This window comes from Crocodylus porosus, unplaced genomic scaffold (genome assembly GCF_001723895.1).
Source record: "Crocodylus porosus isolate Cpor-Errol unplaced genomic scaffold, CroPor_comp1, whole genome shotgun sequence".
NCBI lineage: Eukaryota > Metazoa > Chordata > Crocodylia > Crocodylidae > Crocodylus > Crocodylus porosus.
This window is the reverse complement of record NW_017728906.1, coordinates 115276726-115293651: the sequence shown is the minus strand read 5'-3', so window position 1 is coordinate 115293651 and position 16926 is coordinate 115276726. Positions and strand designations below refer to the sequence as shown.

Genomic DNA, 16926 nt, shown 5'->3' with positions numbered 1-16926 from the left:
CTGATGGTTGTCCCTAGGAAAACTCATGTGTGTGCTCATCTGGACATGTCCAGAGGGTGTGTCTACATGAGACAGTTTACTGTGGAGCTGACAAATTAGCTGTGCAGTAAAGCACCACTGTCTGCATGTGAGTCCCTATTAGACCCAAATTAACTAATTAACTCCACCATAGAATAGTACTGTCAAATACAATGGAGTTATTTACTCAGCTGCAATGCATGTATAAAGTGACTGGGGCTGGCTGGGGCATGACGGTGCTACAGTGTAGGTGCTGCATGCCAGCTAATCCTGCACTGTAGGTCCCTCATGCCCCAGGCAGCCCCTCTGCAGTATGTTGAGCCAGGATGGAACAGCTCCCAGCTGGCAGGATGACCCCACAGGCCCTTGACCAGCCAGGGCTGTGCTGCTCCAGCTCAATATGCAGCAGTTCCAAGCACACATGTAAATGCTGCATCTAGGAGCAGTACACTTCAGTGTAAACTGTACCAGAATTTATGGTGTAACATTCAAATCACACGCAGATGCGCCCAGAACGATCATCTACCTTCTTCTTTGAAACCAGAACTGCTTTTTGTCTTTCCTATTTGTAAACACAGTATTGTTTTCAACTCTAACATCTCTTCCCATTTTGAATGAGATAGAAGCAGACTAAACAAAAATAAATGTAGAATGGCATCATACTAGTCATCAGAATTATAGACCAAAAAAATACATCCAGCTTTTTAAACAATAATTAAAGTATTACTGGCATATTGTCAATTGATTACATTGCTTTATATAATTGACCTCCAGTTTTAGAGGAATTGCTTAATGCTCAGTCAATCCACATGCTATTTGTAACAGATGAATCTTACTTGAGTGATCCTCCTTTTTCATGTATTCCCACATTCACTGCAGTGTGCCAAAAAATCTCTCCCTCCCCTTGGCAGGGTTTCCTCTACTGGTCAAAACGTAACTCTTATGATAAATTCAAAGAACAGAACTGTGCATTTCAAATCCTTTTACATTGGACTTATTTTTCTAGTTTACACAATTGCTTAGACCCAGTCAGTGGTACATACCTAAGCATTATCCAGTGACAAAAAAGTCGTTCACTGAATGTTTGTGCACTCATCATAGAAACTAAGACTGCATACTAACCTTGTCATTATTGTTTTATTTTATTTATTTTTGGAGATGGTCAAGCTCCAAAGATTTAATGTGTTTTCTGACTCATTGTTTTGTTATTTATTTGTATATATTTTTGCTTTCTAAAGGCAGATTAGCTAGTAATAAAACCAGTGTGATGAAAGGGATATAATAGCCAACATAAATTTATGTCAAGTGAATATAAGGTACTTCTGGGAAATAAATTATATTTCATTCTCAAATTTCAAGTGATGAATGCCCATATTTTATTTTTTATTTCTGTACCCCTATCATTTAGGAACTTCTTTTATCATAATAAATGTGAGGTTAACTTAGACCATACATTTCATTTTTAGTATCTTTAGTATGTTGAAGCTGCACAAAATGTAGTTCCATAGCTTTTTCACAATCCCTTGTTCTTTTAATTTGTTTCTTGACTGCCTTTCCATTATTTTAAACTCCTTTCTAAATGTTATGTATTAGACCTCAGTTTGCAATATATTTAATCACATCTCTAATTAAGTTTTCCTGGGACTCCCTAGCCTGCTGAATTATTTAAAGCTAAGAACATGTTTAAGCATCTTGTTAAATCTGGATGATTGAAGCCTGACCAAGCTATAACAGCCTGGCATCAGAGGTGGTTCAAGCACCTACACTGAACACCTTCAAGATCAAATTGGATACTTATCTTGCTGGTATCCTATGATCCCAGCTGACTTCCTGCCCTTTGGGCAGGGGGCTGGACTCGATGATCTTCTGAGGCCCCTTCCAGCCCTAATGTCTATGAAATCTATGAAAGTCTATAATCACATATGTATGCTTGGCATTGATTCTGAATTGAGGATGAACATTATGGATCTTCAAAACTTATATGCCAATCTATTCGTAGAGGATGCTTCACTGTGGTCCTTGTTATATCTTGTGCTGTAAGCTGTACAAATGTTGACCGGCTAAGTGCTAGCTTGGAGTTTGGAGCAGTCACATATATCGCACCCTCAGTTGCTTCTGCTAACATTACATACGTATACATATGTATACACACAGGAGGGACCATTACATCCTGGGATACTGGAGAGCTTCAATTTGAGTGTCACAGCTGTGGGGAATGGCCACACCTTAATGGAATAGAAGTAAGGTTATATGGATCAGAAATAATTCTTCCCTGGAGTGGTGTAACTTTGAGTTGTATGAGTGCTTTAAGCCACTGAAAGTATTGACACGTGACCAATCCAGGGGTTAAGAGCTAGAGAAACTACCTAAAATTACCATGGGACAAGGCCCTAAGACTACCTCCAAAATGAGAACTAATGTAACTGAATATGAACAGAACTTTATGGGCTAATTTACCTTAATTTTATTTCCAGTCTTTCCTTTCTATTGGGATAATTTACTCTTATGCCTTTAATGTGGTGTCTTTTAAAAGTCTATCAGATCTCTCAGTTATATTCCTTTTTATATAGAATCTCTTCTCCGTAATAGAGCTTTCCATGTATTCTGAAGGTTCCTCTTTGAATCCCTCTCTTTTTCTACTGTTATTTATCTCATTTCTGTTATTACACCTTCCTTTGCTTTGAAATCACTTCAAGCTAAATTGCCTCTGAATTTTAAAAATTCTCAACTAGCTATTCCTCCAGACTAGTTGGAGTCAAATCTAAATTACCCATGCACCTCTTATTTTGTGAGAAAAAAAAGGTTGCCCCAAGATCTTGTTAGATAATCCATCCACTATGAATCCTGAAGATGCTGAAAGCTACTTTAAAGTTACTTTAGCCACTGTGTTTCTGGTTTTATGTAAAATCTCACTTCAGCAACAGTAGTGTTTGAAGTGTCCTTGGTTTGTTTTTTCAGATCATTGTCACATTGGAGATGGCATAGGTACATGAATAGAGTATTTATGTAACACACAATCCCTTGCAGTATCTCATCATTTCCTTGTCTAAATGAATATCTAAAGCTACATTCATACACACACACACACCCTGTAGTCACTTATGTATGTGATATTTTTTATTTTAATAAACTTTTAAACCTCAATTAGGGATGAATAGGATATTCTTATGAAAATAAAAGTATTGACAAAAAAATTATTGCTGACCAACTGTCCATACCAAAGATGTTTGAATAGTATAAATATAAGGACAATATCTATAAACAATTGTTAAAACTAGAAAGCAAGTGAGGTGAAGAAGATGATGAGAAACAGAAGAATCATCATCATGAATGGAAAAAAAGATGGAGTCATATTTAGTGATTTTTAAACTGTAATTTAATGTCTAATTTGGACAGCTGTACTAATGATTTTAGGTCAATGAGAACACATAACAGAATCATGTCAGTCACAAAGTAATTGCTTAGGCAGTCTGTTACCAACTTAATTAGAAGCTTAAAAATGTATTTAAGTCCTACTTATTCAAAAATGCTAATGTTAAATGTGGAAGAATTAGTAGAGTGGAGAACTCAGCATTTTATCATATAACCACAACCTAACCCATTATATTTTCACAGGTTAGCCACAATACTTTGTGATGCATTTGGGAAAATGGGCATGATCCAAACAATTGCACCTCCTGCCATGCCACACATGGGACCACACATCAGAACCAAATCACACTTTCTTAGCAAGAAGCAGGCTGATACAGCTCAAAGCTCCTATTTCTGAGGGGTCACATGGAGCTGGGACAGAGCCCTGTCAGTTGCAACACTTGATGTGTACTTTTACATGTGCTCAGGGGGAGGGAAGGGCAGTGCTTTAATTTGAGCTTCTCTCAGAGCTGCTCTAATTAAAGCACTGTAGCATTCTTATGTATCACCATCCCTGCATTTCAAAATGGTGGCTGGGCACCTGAACTAAATCTCAAACAGGCTTTAATTTAAGCACCTCCACTGCCATTTTGAAGTGGGGGAAAGCTGATACATGGGATGCGGAGGCTAATTGCCGTGTGGTAATTAATTGAGACTGCTCCAACATGATATAATTATAGTGTATTGGAGCAGCCTCTGTGCTCGTGTATAAGCACCCTCCATTTTGACTGCATGGGAGGCACAGCCAGAACTAAGTGCCCCATTTGGGCTGCAGGTGTCTTGCACCCCCAAGCCTTGGGAATCATAGCAGCCATAATTCCCAAGGCTCAGGGGTTTCACATAGGGCAAGGTGCATCCCTGTCTCTTCAGGCCCCGTTAGCTAACTGGGCTTCTAGCTGCAGGGAATACCCTTCTACACATGCAAATTAAAGCCTGATAACAATCACCTGTAGAGTTAATACATATTTTCAAGGTGTAATTTTATAGCTGGTTGGAGCTTTTTATCATGTGACAACTATTTTGCACCTCTAGCTGGTCTTAAGGTAATTGCTCAATTCCTGTAACTTGTAGAGGGGGGCGGTCTCAGGTAATTTCCCCAACCAATTTTGGAACACGGTCTTATTCTTCTGTGCAAAAATTCCTGTTGAAGTCTTTGGAGTTACATTCATACCAGAACTTTATTTGACATATTATATTTGATCTTGCCTCCTTGTGTCATTGTGTTTTAAATATGCATAGACCTAAAGAATCTCACTGTTTTTCTGTTTTAGGGTGTCTGTCTAACTCTTAGCCCTTTTGTGAATACTGGCAAGAACCACAACCCTATCCATTTGATCCTACCCAACATGCACCAAGTGCACCATAGTCTTAAGTGGATTTTCAGTTGGTTAAATCCATTGCAAAAGGGAAAGTCTGTATCCTGGACAGAATCTTTTAAAGAATTTTGAACTGATCTGGTCCAGTCTAACAAGAGATGATGTAATAATGCCACTGAAGTTTTTTAGAAACACTGTTACTAACTTCAATAGATGTCTCTTTCTGAATTTCTGTATCTTAGTTGCATGGGGTGACAATGGGAGAAGGAACATAGATCCTCTTGCTCTTAATCTTAACTGGGAAATCAATATAGTTATCAACAGGGATCCTGGTATTCCCTGATTAAAAATTGCAAATCTCTGATTAAAAAACCAAAATCTGTGATAAAAATTAAAGGCCTCCCACACCCTCCCCAAGCTGTTGGTGCCCTGCACTACCCCCACAGTCTCAACAGTCATCCTGATGCCCCTCACAAAAGCTCCCCAGACCCACAGACATACAGACACAGACACTGGCACTCACCCCAGCAGGTAAGTCTGTGGGGGGGGGAAGGGGCAGGGCAGGGGGAGGAAAGGGAAGGTACTGGGGAAATAGATCAAGAAGCCATGGGAGGGGACTGTGCCCCTGTGCCCATTCCCAGGAGCAGGGCCAGGGGGTGAGGGAAAGGGTGCCACTGTGAGTCACACACATGCCAGCCGGCCTGATAGAAGGTTCACACACAGAGGCCACTACAGCAACTCTGCCACAACACCCTGCAATACCATCCCATGGCCACCTGCATAGCTTTGTGGGCAAGTGGCACAGGATGTGGCAACAACAGTGTGGTGGCAACCATTGTGATGGACACATATGTGCTGCTGGGCTGGCAGGTGAAATACGGGACTTCCATGAAGCGGTATGCCCACATACTACATACTACATAACCTCTCACTCCTGCCATGGAGCCGTGCCTGGAGCTGTGTGGCCAGCTTCCGGGTGGCAGCAGCAGCATGGTGGTGGCCAGGCAGCACACAGCCATCCTCAGTATCACCCTGCCATGCGTCATGCTGCTGCTGTTGGCTGCACAGCTCCAGGCACAATGGTGCCCTTTTGAGGGCATGAAGCTTGCCAAGTTTCAAGGAGATAGGTGCAGAGGTTTCAGGGAAACCGCACCCCAAAGTTTTGAAAGTAAAACTTGTGTCATGTGTATGTTTTAAGCCACAGTGGGGTCAAAACTGCAGGCATGCTAGGCCATGCTAGCCACAAAGCCTGCCAAGTTTCAAGGAGATAGGTGCAGGGACTTGGAGGAAAACTGTACCTCAAATTGTGGAAAAGCGAAACTCATGACATGACTGACACTGTGTGTGTTAAGGCACAGCAGGCTGAAACTGCAGGCATGCTAGCCCCTGATGAGGCCATGAGGCCTGCCAGCTTTCAAAGAGATAGCTGGCAGGCAAAGCTTGTGACATGGATGCTTGTGCTAGCTAGTTCATTCAGGGACCAGCTCAATACACAGTAGCTAGGGAGGATAATGAGTTAATGAGGATTAACACCTACAAAACAGACTAAGGAGAGGAAAGAATCAATACAGAGCTGGGTACTCCTTCTACCCCAAGTCAGAGATAGTCAGTTGCAGAAGCACCCATGTCACAAGTTTTGCTTGTCAGCAGCTAGGGATGCAGGGCCCCAGAACCCCCCCTGCACCTATCTCCTTGACAGCTGGCAGGCTTCGTGGCCTCAGAAGGGGCTATCTGGCTTGCAGCTTTCACCCAGCTTTCACCTTAACACACACAGTGTCATCTATGTCATGAGTTTAGCTTGTCCACAAATTGAGGTACAGTTTCCCTCAAAACCCTGCACTTATCTCCTTGAAACTTAGCAGACTTTGTGGCCTGAGAAGGGGGTAGCATGCTTGCAGTTTTGACTCCACTGTGGCTTAACACATACATGACACACATTTTTCTTTCAACAATTTGGGGTACAGTTTCCCCAAACTCCCTGCACCTATCTCCTTGAAACTTGGCAGACTTCATGCCCTCAAGTGGGGCTACCATGTCTGTAAGTTTCATCCAAACCAGGCCTGAAATGACAAAGTTATAGGATGTTTTGTCTTTCCCTATTATAGCCTATGGACAAAACATCGAAACAGTGTTGAAAAGGCAAAACGTTTCAACTTGCCTCATTTTGTTTCAAGTCTGTTTAGATTATATCTATTCCATTTTCATTTTGCTGTTTCAACCTCAAAATGGGTCGAAAAAAATTGGCAATTAAATTTTGCACAGCCCTAATACCTAATATGTACACTAGAATCTGGCCCTTACTACATAATTATTATGTTAAAAAGCAAGAATCAACTTAAGCCTTGATTTTAGCTTAAATTATAGCCTTATCTAGATCTTTTCCACACCACTTGAAAATCTTTTTTTTGGCAAAAATCCAGTTGTGTTATCAAATAATCTGAATTATGAGGAAATTCAATTCACTGATCAAGTTTTGTAAAAGATTCTGGATGAGTTAAAATCTGTGAATAATATTCCAACAATAGGTTTCTAACATGACATCATTTAAGACAACAATAATATTGGTTTAAAAACCTGTGTAGGGAGATTAGGTATCCAAATAAAATGAATTAATTTAGATCTTACTGTTATTTATTATGTAAAATATATATATAAATTCTTATATGAGGATTATAATATTTACTACCATCCATAACAAAATAACTTTTCTATAACTATTTTTTAAGATGCATCTCATGACGTGAAAGAAGGGGTGAGTCCAGACAAGTATACACATGCAGGGTCAAACATTTCCCATGGGACAAAGTACATTGTATTTGTGCTGCTGCTTTTTGTCTCAGGATGTGCCTGTGCCTGCTGCACATGGCAAATTGACCTGGGTGGGGTAAGGGAGGCTGAGGCCAGCACCTTTTCTGGTCCCAGAAGCCTTACCTGGGGTCCTGAGTGTCTCCCAGGGCAGCAGCTGTGCTGAGCCAGCTGCTCAGAGCCTGCCTGTTAGCCAGATCATAGCTCTGGCTGGCAAGTTTCCATTTCTGACAGCACCACCATTTTAGTGGCAGGGTTTTTTTGTCATTGGGTGTTTTATGTTTGTTTGTTTTTTATTTTACACTGGGATCTCCCTGCAGGGGGAAAAACTCACTGCACTGATAATTAGCAGTATGGTGATGTGTACATGTGCACTGCATGTAGTTTCCAGCACCTCAAAAAGCTTTGAGGCACTGCAAATCACATGTGCAGGCTCATCGGTACACATCCTAAGAGTTTGTCCTGTGAATTGAATTCTTTTACAGTAGAGCTAGTCAACATTTTTCATCAGAATTATTTTCTGTTTTCACAAACTTAGGAAGTTATGAAACTCTATATAACTTGGAAACAACAGAGAATAAAGGTCCTTTCATCTTCTTGCCCCGTATTGTAGAAGTTAATCAGGAAGAAGACCAAGATTCTATATCCACATCATCATTAAGAGAAGTTTGTATCCAGGTATACCACTTTTCACCAAAGTATCATCATCACCAGGCCACCAACAAGGCGCTACTATAAGCACCTGTTAAAGCTAGCCAATGGGGCTCTGAAAAGGAGAAAGATGTGGGGACAAAAGGGGTGTAAATGATAGGAAATGTGGCTCAGTGAAATGGACATGGCCCTAGAAGGCAGTACTTGCACTTGGAACCTGCCTCTTCCTTCCCATCCCACTTTGCACAGTCTTTGGATAAAATGGTAGTGACTGATGGACAGAAAAAATGGCCAGACTGATGGACAGAAGCAAGACTCATTTCCTTGTAAGTCAGTGTGGTGTCATTGAGCCAAAGCCAAAAATGCCATTTGGAAATAAAAGTTGAAATATTCCATTTAGGAAAATATTGAAATACAATATTTTTATTCTATTAAATATATATTTTTTAAATCCTCTTTTTCTGGACAAACCTTTTTCCGATTTTCTTGGAAAATGCTATTGGTTCAAATAAACTGGGTTTCTTTTTTAGCAAATAGAACATTTTTAAAAATTACATAAGCTCTAGTTGGGTGCTCATTGAGGTTCTATCTACAAAAACAGTGGGATTTTTCCCACTTCCCATTCCCCCCTTATTTTATTTATTCTCTACTAGTTTTTGGACACTGCTTAGCTTTGATAATCCAGATGACTTATATTCTTATATGTATGCCAGCAATTGGTATAGATTCCAGGAAAAGAGCTGATTTGTCCTTTGCATTTCCCATGCAAAAGTAATAAAGAATAAAGTGAAGTAAGCAAAATATGACCATCTAGCTTTCCAACAATGTTTAAAAATAAAGGATTTTTTTTTTTTTTGCATAATGAGAAATAATACAATCTCATAATTTAATCAAATTTGAGGACAAGTTTCAAAAGAATCTGGAGCTTTTTAGCAGGGATCCTGATTTTCTCTGAATTAAAAAGAAATCCCCAATTTTCAGTTTTAAAAAAATTAATCCCCAAATCCACATTTTTCTGTGATTTAAATGAAGCATTAAATTTTAAATTTTAAAATCAGATTTTTTTATAGGATAAATCAGAGAAAACCAAAGCTTCCTGTTTATAGGATAATTCCATATATGAAAATTATGTGGGATTCAGTTAGGGGATGCCCCGCCAAAATATTTAAATGTGTGTGGCAACATAAAGATGTGGGTAAGTCCAGCTGTCTGCTCACTGATTCTGACTCTGACTGGCACCTTAATCCTTGAGTGGCCCTGGACCTGACTGCCCATGGCCTACTGCTCCAGTTTCTGGCTGAGTGAAGATAAGCTCTTTTTTAAACTTAGATCACTTTTATATGTGCTATGATGTATTCTGATTAAAACACTGCATGGTGCTTCAGCATCTCATGTATTCATCGTCCTCATATTTCAAAGTGTTGACAAGGGCGCTTTAACTAAAGCTTACCTAATGAGCTTTAAAGTACTCTGTCACCATTTTGAAATGTGGGACACTGAATACACGAGATGCTGTAGGAATTTTAATTAGAGGGGCTCGAGAGAGCTTCTCTAATTAAAATGCCACCCCCTCCCCCGCCCACTCCAAAGCACATGTAAAAATGTCCTTAGTTTTTTAAACTAGATAAGTCCGTTTCCCTGGCAGGCATGTTACCTGCTGGAGATTTTTAAGAATGTGGAACCTAGTAAATTTGAAGGGGCCTCCTGATGTTCACTTAATGGTGTAGTGGGAATCTAATCCTCAGTCTTAACAATTGGGCCTCCAACCATTCCACATGTGCACAGAAGGTGATTTATTGTTGAGACTGTAGATGAGCTCTCAAAGGTACCAGCACTGAAGTTACAGTAAAATTAGCAACTGAAATTGTTAAACGTACATAAATGAAAAGAGTATGTACCAAACTGTGATAGCATGTATTTCATAAATATGTTGAAAAGTCCCTAGATTTACTTGTTATATTTCCCATTTAGACATTTAGGATTAAATTCCATTCCACTTACTAGGCACATAAGCAGACTTTGAAAACTAAATGCAATCTTGTTTCACCCTGCTTGGGTCTCTGAAAAGTTAACAGAAAAGGCAGGTGGATTCTCTTCATCTTTGCTGTTTTGTGTGACAATGACAATGTATTAAAAAAATAAAAACACATGTTAGCCAAGCCTTCTCTTGGTCTTTTATCTGGTACCATGTAAACCAGTTCAACCTGGTTGGGTTGTTGGTGACTAAACTGGTGCTCCCACCTTGGCTTGCTTGAGTGTGGATGCCCAGCAGGATTAAAAACAAGACCTGTCAAAGGGAAGAGGAGCTCTCTACAAGCCAACAGCCACCCATACCTGGAGAGGAGATGAAGCACCACCATGTCACTCTGCCTGAAGGATCCTTTATAAAGCAAAGCAAATCAGTTAGGGTTTTTGCAACATCTAAGGTACCCCAACAGTCACAGCAGCCTCTGGACTGACTGATGCATTAAACAATTCTCAGGTATTTGACAAACATAGAACAGAACCACATTTTAGCATCTATGGCCACTTAGGTGGAATAAGATCTGTACTATTGACTTAGATTTTCCAATTTTTATAGAGGTTCTGGATGTCCAAATCTCCCTAGCAGTTTTAAAAATCTTTTTCTTGGTTCTTTTTCTCATTGAAATCAAAGGAAGAAAACTTCTATTGACCCTTAATTGCATGTAAGTGTTCTCTAAGTAAACTTTAGAAAAAAGGCAAAATAAACAGTATATGAAACTAGAGACAGGTTTGTTGAAAGTCTCTGGGTTAGGGTCAGAGCAGACAGCCAAAAGGGTGATGTCATAGAGGGTATCCACTATAGACCACTAGATCAGGTGAATGAGGCCTTTTTCAAACACTTAACAAAAGATGCCCCATCACGGACCCCACAAAAATGATTGAGTTCAGGATTCTGAGAAAAGGACGGAAAGAGTACAGTACAGCATAGACCTTGGATTCAGAAAAGTAGACTTCAACTCACTTAAGGGAACTGATGGGCAGGATCCCTTGGGAGACTAGTCAAGGGGAAAGGAGTCCAGGAAAGCCAATTGTACTTTAAAGAAAGCTTACTAAGGGTGCAAAAAACCATCCTGATGTGCAGAAAGACTAGTAAGTGTGGAAAAAGATCTTACAGACATTAGGGCTGGAAAGGACCTCAGAAAATCATTGAGTCCAGCCCCAGGAGCAAGGAATTAGCTGGGGTCACAGGATCCTAACGAGATAAGCATCCAATTTTTTCTTGAAGGCGTTCAGAGTAGGTGCTTGAACCATCTCCAATGGCAATCTATTCCACACTTTGGGGGCTCGGACAGTAAAGAAGTTCTTCCTTATGTTCAGCCTAAAATGGTCTTGCAGTAGTTTATAACCATTTGACCTTGTCATCCCTTGGGGGCTCTGGTGAGCAATTGTTCCCCCAGATCCTGGTGTACACCTCTGATAAAACTTATCGCCCATGAGCCTGTGCTTTTCCAGGCTGAAGAGTCCCATAGCTCTCAGCCTCTGCTCATAAGATCCGCTTTCCTGACTTCTGATCATGCATGTGGCTCTTCTCTGGACTCTCTCAAGCTTCTTCACATCCTTTTTGAATTGTGGAGCCCAAAACTGGATGCATTACGCCAGCTGCAGCCTCACCAAAGCCGAATAGAAGGGGAGAATGATGTTCCGGGATTTGCTTGAGATGCATCTATGGATGCAAGCCAGTGTTATGCTTGCTTTAGTAACCTCAGCATTACACTGAAGGCTCATGTTCATCTTGTGGTCAATCATGACCCCCAAGTCCCTTTCATCCATAGTGCTAGCCAGCATAGCAGTGCTGAGCCTATAAGAATGCTGCCGGTTTTTCTTCCCAAGGTGGAGAACATTGCATTTTTCAGTGTTGAACACCATCAGGTTCTCATCCACCCATTTCATGAATCTGCCCAGATCTACCTGGATCACCCTCCTGTCCTCAGGTGTGGATGCTTTACCCCAGAGTTTGGTGTCATCGGCAAACTTGGCCAGTCCACTTCTGACTCCAATGTCCACATCATTAATGAAGATGTTGAACAATATAGTCCCAAGGACAGAGCCTTGAGGGACCCCACTGGTCACATGGCACCACGATGACTGACTTCCACCAACAACCAGCTTCTGGGTCTGGCCACAGAGCCAATTCCCCAGCCAGCAGATTGTGGTGGACCCAAGGCCACAGTTGGCCAGTTTTGCCAAGAGGTGATCATGGGTTACCAGATCAAAGGCTTTATTGAAGTCAAGATATACAACTTCAATCTCTTCCCCCTCATTCAGGTGATAGGTCACCTGGTCATAGAAGGAAATGAGATTGGTCAAGCAAGACTTACCCGCAACAAACCCATGCTGGCTACCCCTCAGGATGTTGCCAATGGCCAGTCCATTGCGGATAGCCTCTTTGATGATTTTTTCTAAGATCTTCCCCAGGATAAAGATCAGGCTGATGGGCCTGTAGTTTGCTGGATCCACTTTCCTCCCTTTCTTGAAAATAGGCACCACATTGGCCTTCTTCCAATCTTCAGGCACTTCAGAGCACCAGGAACTCTTGAAGATCTGTGCTGGGGCTGAACTATGATGCTAGCCATCTCCGTGAGTACCCTGGGTTGTAAACCGTCAGGGCCAGCTGACTTGAAGGTGTCCAGCCTCTCAAGGTGTTCCTTCATGAGGTCAGCATTGATGGAGGGCAAGGGATCTCCCTCACCCAGGCCTTGCTCTCCTGTAATGGGACTGATGGAAAACCAATGAAAAGTACCCATTTAGTAGGTTGGCTTTTTCCTGGGCGTTGCTTGTCAGTTGTCCCTTCTGGTTTATCAGGGGTCCAATGTTGCTCTTGCTTTTCCTCTGGCACCCCATGTATCTAAAAAAGGACTTATTATCATTGAAACGTGTAGCTAGTTGGAATTCAGTTACAGCTGAGCTTGACTTAACAAGGAACTCTTCAATGACCTAAAACACAAAGCTTACAAGAAGTGGAAACTTGAACATGACTAGGGAGGACTATAAGAATATGGTTCAGGCATAGAGAGATGAAATCAGGAAGGACAAAGTGCAACTGGAGTTGCAGCTGGCAAGGATCATAAAGAGTAACAACAAGGGTTTCTCCATGTATGTCAGCAGCAAGAGGAAGATCAGGGAAAGTGTGAATCTCTTACTGAATGGGGGAGGCAACCTAGGGACAGATGATGTGGAAAAGGCTAAAGTATTTGATGCCTTTTTTTACCTCGGTCTTCACAGGCAAGGTCAGCTCTTAGGCTACTGCACTGGGCAGCACAGTTTGGGGAGAAGGTAAGCAGCCAACAGTGGGAAAAGAACAGGTTAGGGATTATTTAGAAAAGCTGGATGTGTGCAAGTACATGGGGTCAAATGTAATGCATCTAACGGTGCCCAGGAAGTTTGCTGATGTGATTGTAGAGCTTCTGGCCATTACCTTTGATGGCTCATGGCAACTGGGGGAGGTCCTGGATGATTGGAAAAGGGCAAATATAGTGCCCATCTTTTAGAAAGAGAAGGAGGATCCAGGAAATTACAGGAAACTAGAGACCAGTCAGCATCACTTCAGTCCCTGGGAAAATCAGAAAGGGCATGAATAAATTGGAGAGAATCCAGCAGAGGGCAACAAAAATGGTTAGGGAGCTGAAATTTGCACTGAAGAGAACACCCAGGATTGCCACCTCACCAATCTTAAAAAGGCTTTCACCCAACAAAGACACTCCTCCAGAGAGATAGATTGCATGTTTAAAAGAGCCACCTGGATAACACATAAAGAACTGCTGCAGTACAGAAGAAAACCCTGTACAAATCGCACACCACTGGTTATGCCATATCACCCCTCCCTCGAACCTGTATGGAAAATCCTCAAACAATTGCAACCCATACTAGAAAGAGACCCTATTGCTTAAAAAGATCTTCCCAGAGCCACCCATCCTAGCCTTCAAACAAGCACCGAACATCGTTAACCTCATCACCAGAAGAAAACTTCCTCAAGCTCAGAACACACCAAAAGGATCCAGACCTTGCCATGACAATAAATGCAAAACCTGCCAAAACATTTCTACTACTCCCCACAATTACTACACCCTACAACAGAGTCATCAGCATTCCCGGATCTTACATCTGCACTTCCAGAAATGTAATATATCTCATCCAATGCACCAAATGTCCTGATGGAAGATACGTAGGAGAGACCAAACAACAACTGTGCACCAGAATGAACACACACCAGAAATCTATCAAAGGCCCCCTTTGGGGGCACATTTCTCACAAGAAAACCACTCTTTCTCCAAGCTTTCGGTCCTGATCCTCAAAGGAAACTTATAAAACACTTCCCAGAGACAAGCTTATGAACTCTACTTTATCAACCTCCAGGATAGTAAAAATCATAGACTAAATATAGTTATTGGATTTATGACACATTATAACCTGCCTGCATCTGACTCGGTAGGTATCTCTTCACTATTCATCCCCCTTCTCTCTCTCCCTGCTCCCCAGCCTGTCTCTCACTCATTGACTCCTCAAGCTACATTTTCACTGACTACCTGTCTTGTATGCATGCCAGACCAGCTTCTGGCTTATTTATTTTTCATTCCATCCAGGAAGAGCACACACCGACTGCTGAAACTTCCTTAGCCTGAAGAAGGGTTTTTGAACTGGAAAGCTTGCTTAATAATTATTTTCCAACTATTTAAGTTGATTTGATAAAAGATATCAGATTCACGCAAAGAACCTTGTCTGCCTATGCCCTTAGACCAACACGGCTACACCCTACACCCTTGTTTTCTAGGTTGATACAGTTGGGGCTGGCCCTGCTTTGAGCCTGGGGTTGGACTAGATGACCTCTGGAGGTCCCTTCCAGCCCTAATTTTCTATGATAGAGGGAACATCTGCAAAAGATGCTAGAAGCACAGTACACTAATTCTATTGCACGTGAGTGTGTCACAGTGAAAGCCATCCTAATGTGCAGCAGAATTAGTGTGCTGCATCATGCAAAAGACGTGCAGATTACAGTGCATTAAGTTAGTGCATGTTATTACAGGTACTCAAATTAATGCTCCATAATTACAGTGCATTGATGCACATGTAGATGTGCCCACTATTATTCTTTGAGGCAATGAAACTAATGTGTGGTGGCAATGAGGGAAAGGATTGAATCTGTCATGTTCAGCTCTTGCTATTCAGAAACACAAGTGTGGGGTTGTTATGTGACTGGTCGAGGGGCTCATTGATTAGCTGAACACTCCCTGGCCCCAACAACACTGCTTTCAGGTGGCTCCTAATCAAGGTAGTACTCTTGTTGGCCACAGATGTAATAGGTGGCTGTATATGAGGATTTCTCTGGATCAGCACAAGGGGATAACTGGATGTTATTGTGGAGACCATAGATACATTTTGACTGGAACAGTTCTGTTTAAAACAACTGTCCTAATCCTCACATTGGATTGTTCAAATGAATGCTTTTGTCCCATTTTCTTAATGCTATAATTAAATATAGAAGTGGTATTTTCTAGAAAGAGGCCCAGCAGGGGCTGCCAGTCCTCTGGCATCTTGCAGTGCTCTTCCCCCTGCCCCTGGTGCTCTCAGATGAGCCTGCAATTCAGACACAGCTAAGTGTACTGGATAGCACAGGGGTTACAGATTTGTGGGATGTCAAAGGACCTTTCAAAGGGAAGCATTTGTGTAGTCCCACTAATACTTTTTCAGATATTTTCTAAGGTTCAAAATGGGATAATGACCACCCTAGACCTCATTAGTTCGCTTCCATGCATACCTGTAGTTAATACCCAAGATCTATGTTACCTAAAGCAGGAGCTCAACATAAGAAATTTAGGAAAGGCTAAGAACATGGAAAATTATAATTTTCCAGGGCTCTGAGTTTTTTTTACTCAATGTATGCATTTCTGAGCTGCTGGTCTGTATATGTAACTTTGTATTATTCTGCACAGGCAGAATCTTTGAAACTGTGGAGACAACTCTACCCTATAGCCTTGTAATCCTAGAAAAAAAATTATCAATGGTGCTTACAATAACAAAAAAAAAATCTGACTCTCCAGAGTTTTAAATGAACAGTCATCATACATCTCAACTTCTTGTATGCTACTGTGATGGTACAGCTATTAATTCTCCTCTTTTTTCACCTATCTGGTGATTCTGCATGGTAGGATGATAACACTTAGAATTCAGGAAAAATAGCCAAACAAATACATGTAATTCATAGGTTTTGGAGTACCAGCTAGGGGGCCAGTTTTTCTATACCCCAGACCTCATCATTGGCCTTGGTGTATGCGCTTCCTGAATAATGCATCTCTGTTGAGGGTGACTGCACGCATCAAAGTACCAGCTCCATGGGCCAAATCTAATGGCTACTCAGGCCAAATCTGGCCATGGGCCATAGGTAGCTAGCCCTGACTTAGATGGCAGTTCCCCACCTATTTAACTGCAGTTTTAGGCAATTCTGGATTCTATTCCACTCTCTCACCTTCCCATGTTTTAGTCTGATAGCCTGATGGTTAGGATACTCAGGAAGTAGAGATGTTTCACCTACAGAGAGTTACCTCTTCTGATTCTTATCAGAATGCTCAAACACTTTAGCATTCAAATTATTCATGCTGTGCTGTGCTGTGCTGTGCTGTGTGGCTAGTGGCCAGTCCTGTAATCAGCTCCATTGCCCTGTCCACAAAGGAGCCCTGAGGAGAAGTTTGGGGGGGAGGTTCCTAGT

The 16926-nt window shown here is 41.5% G+C and overlaps 1 long non-coding RNA gene across 1 annotated transcript; it reads left to right on the top strand.

Annotated features, from left to right (window-relative positions):
- The first annotated feature begins 288 nt into the window (after positions 1-288).
- Positions 289-15305, top strand: LOC109306103. Its single transcript, XR_002099852.1, has 3 exons — positions 289-299; positions 2937-2941; positions 15212-15305. It is a non-coding gene; the product is annotated as an uncharacterized LOC109306103 (long non-coding RNA).
- Positions 15306-16926: the final 1621 nt, after the last annotated feature.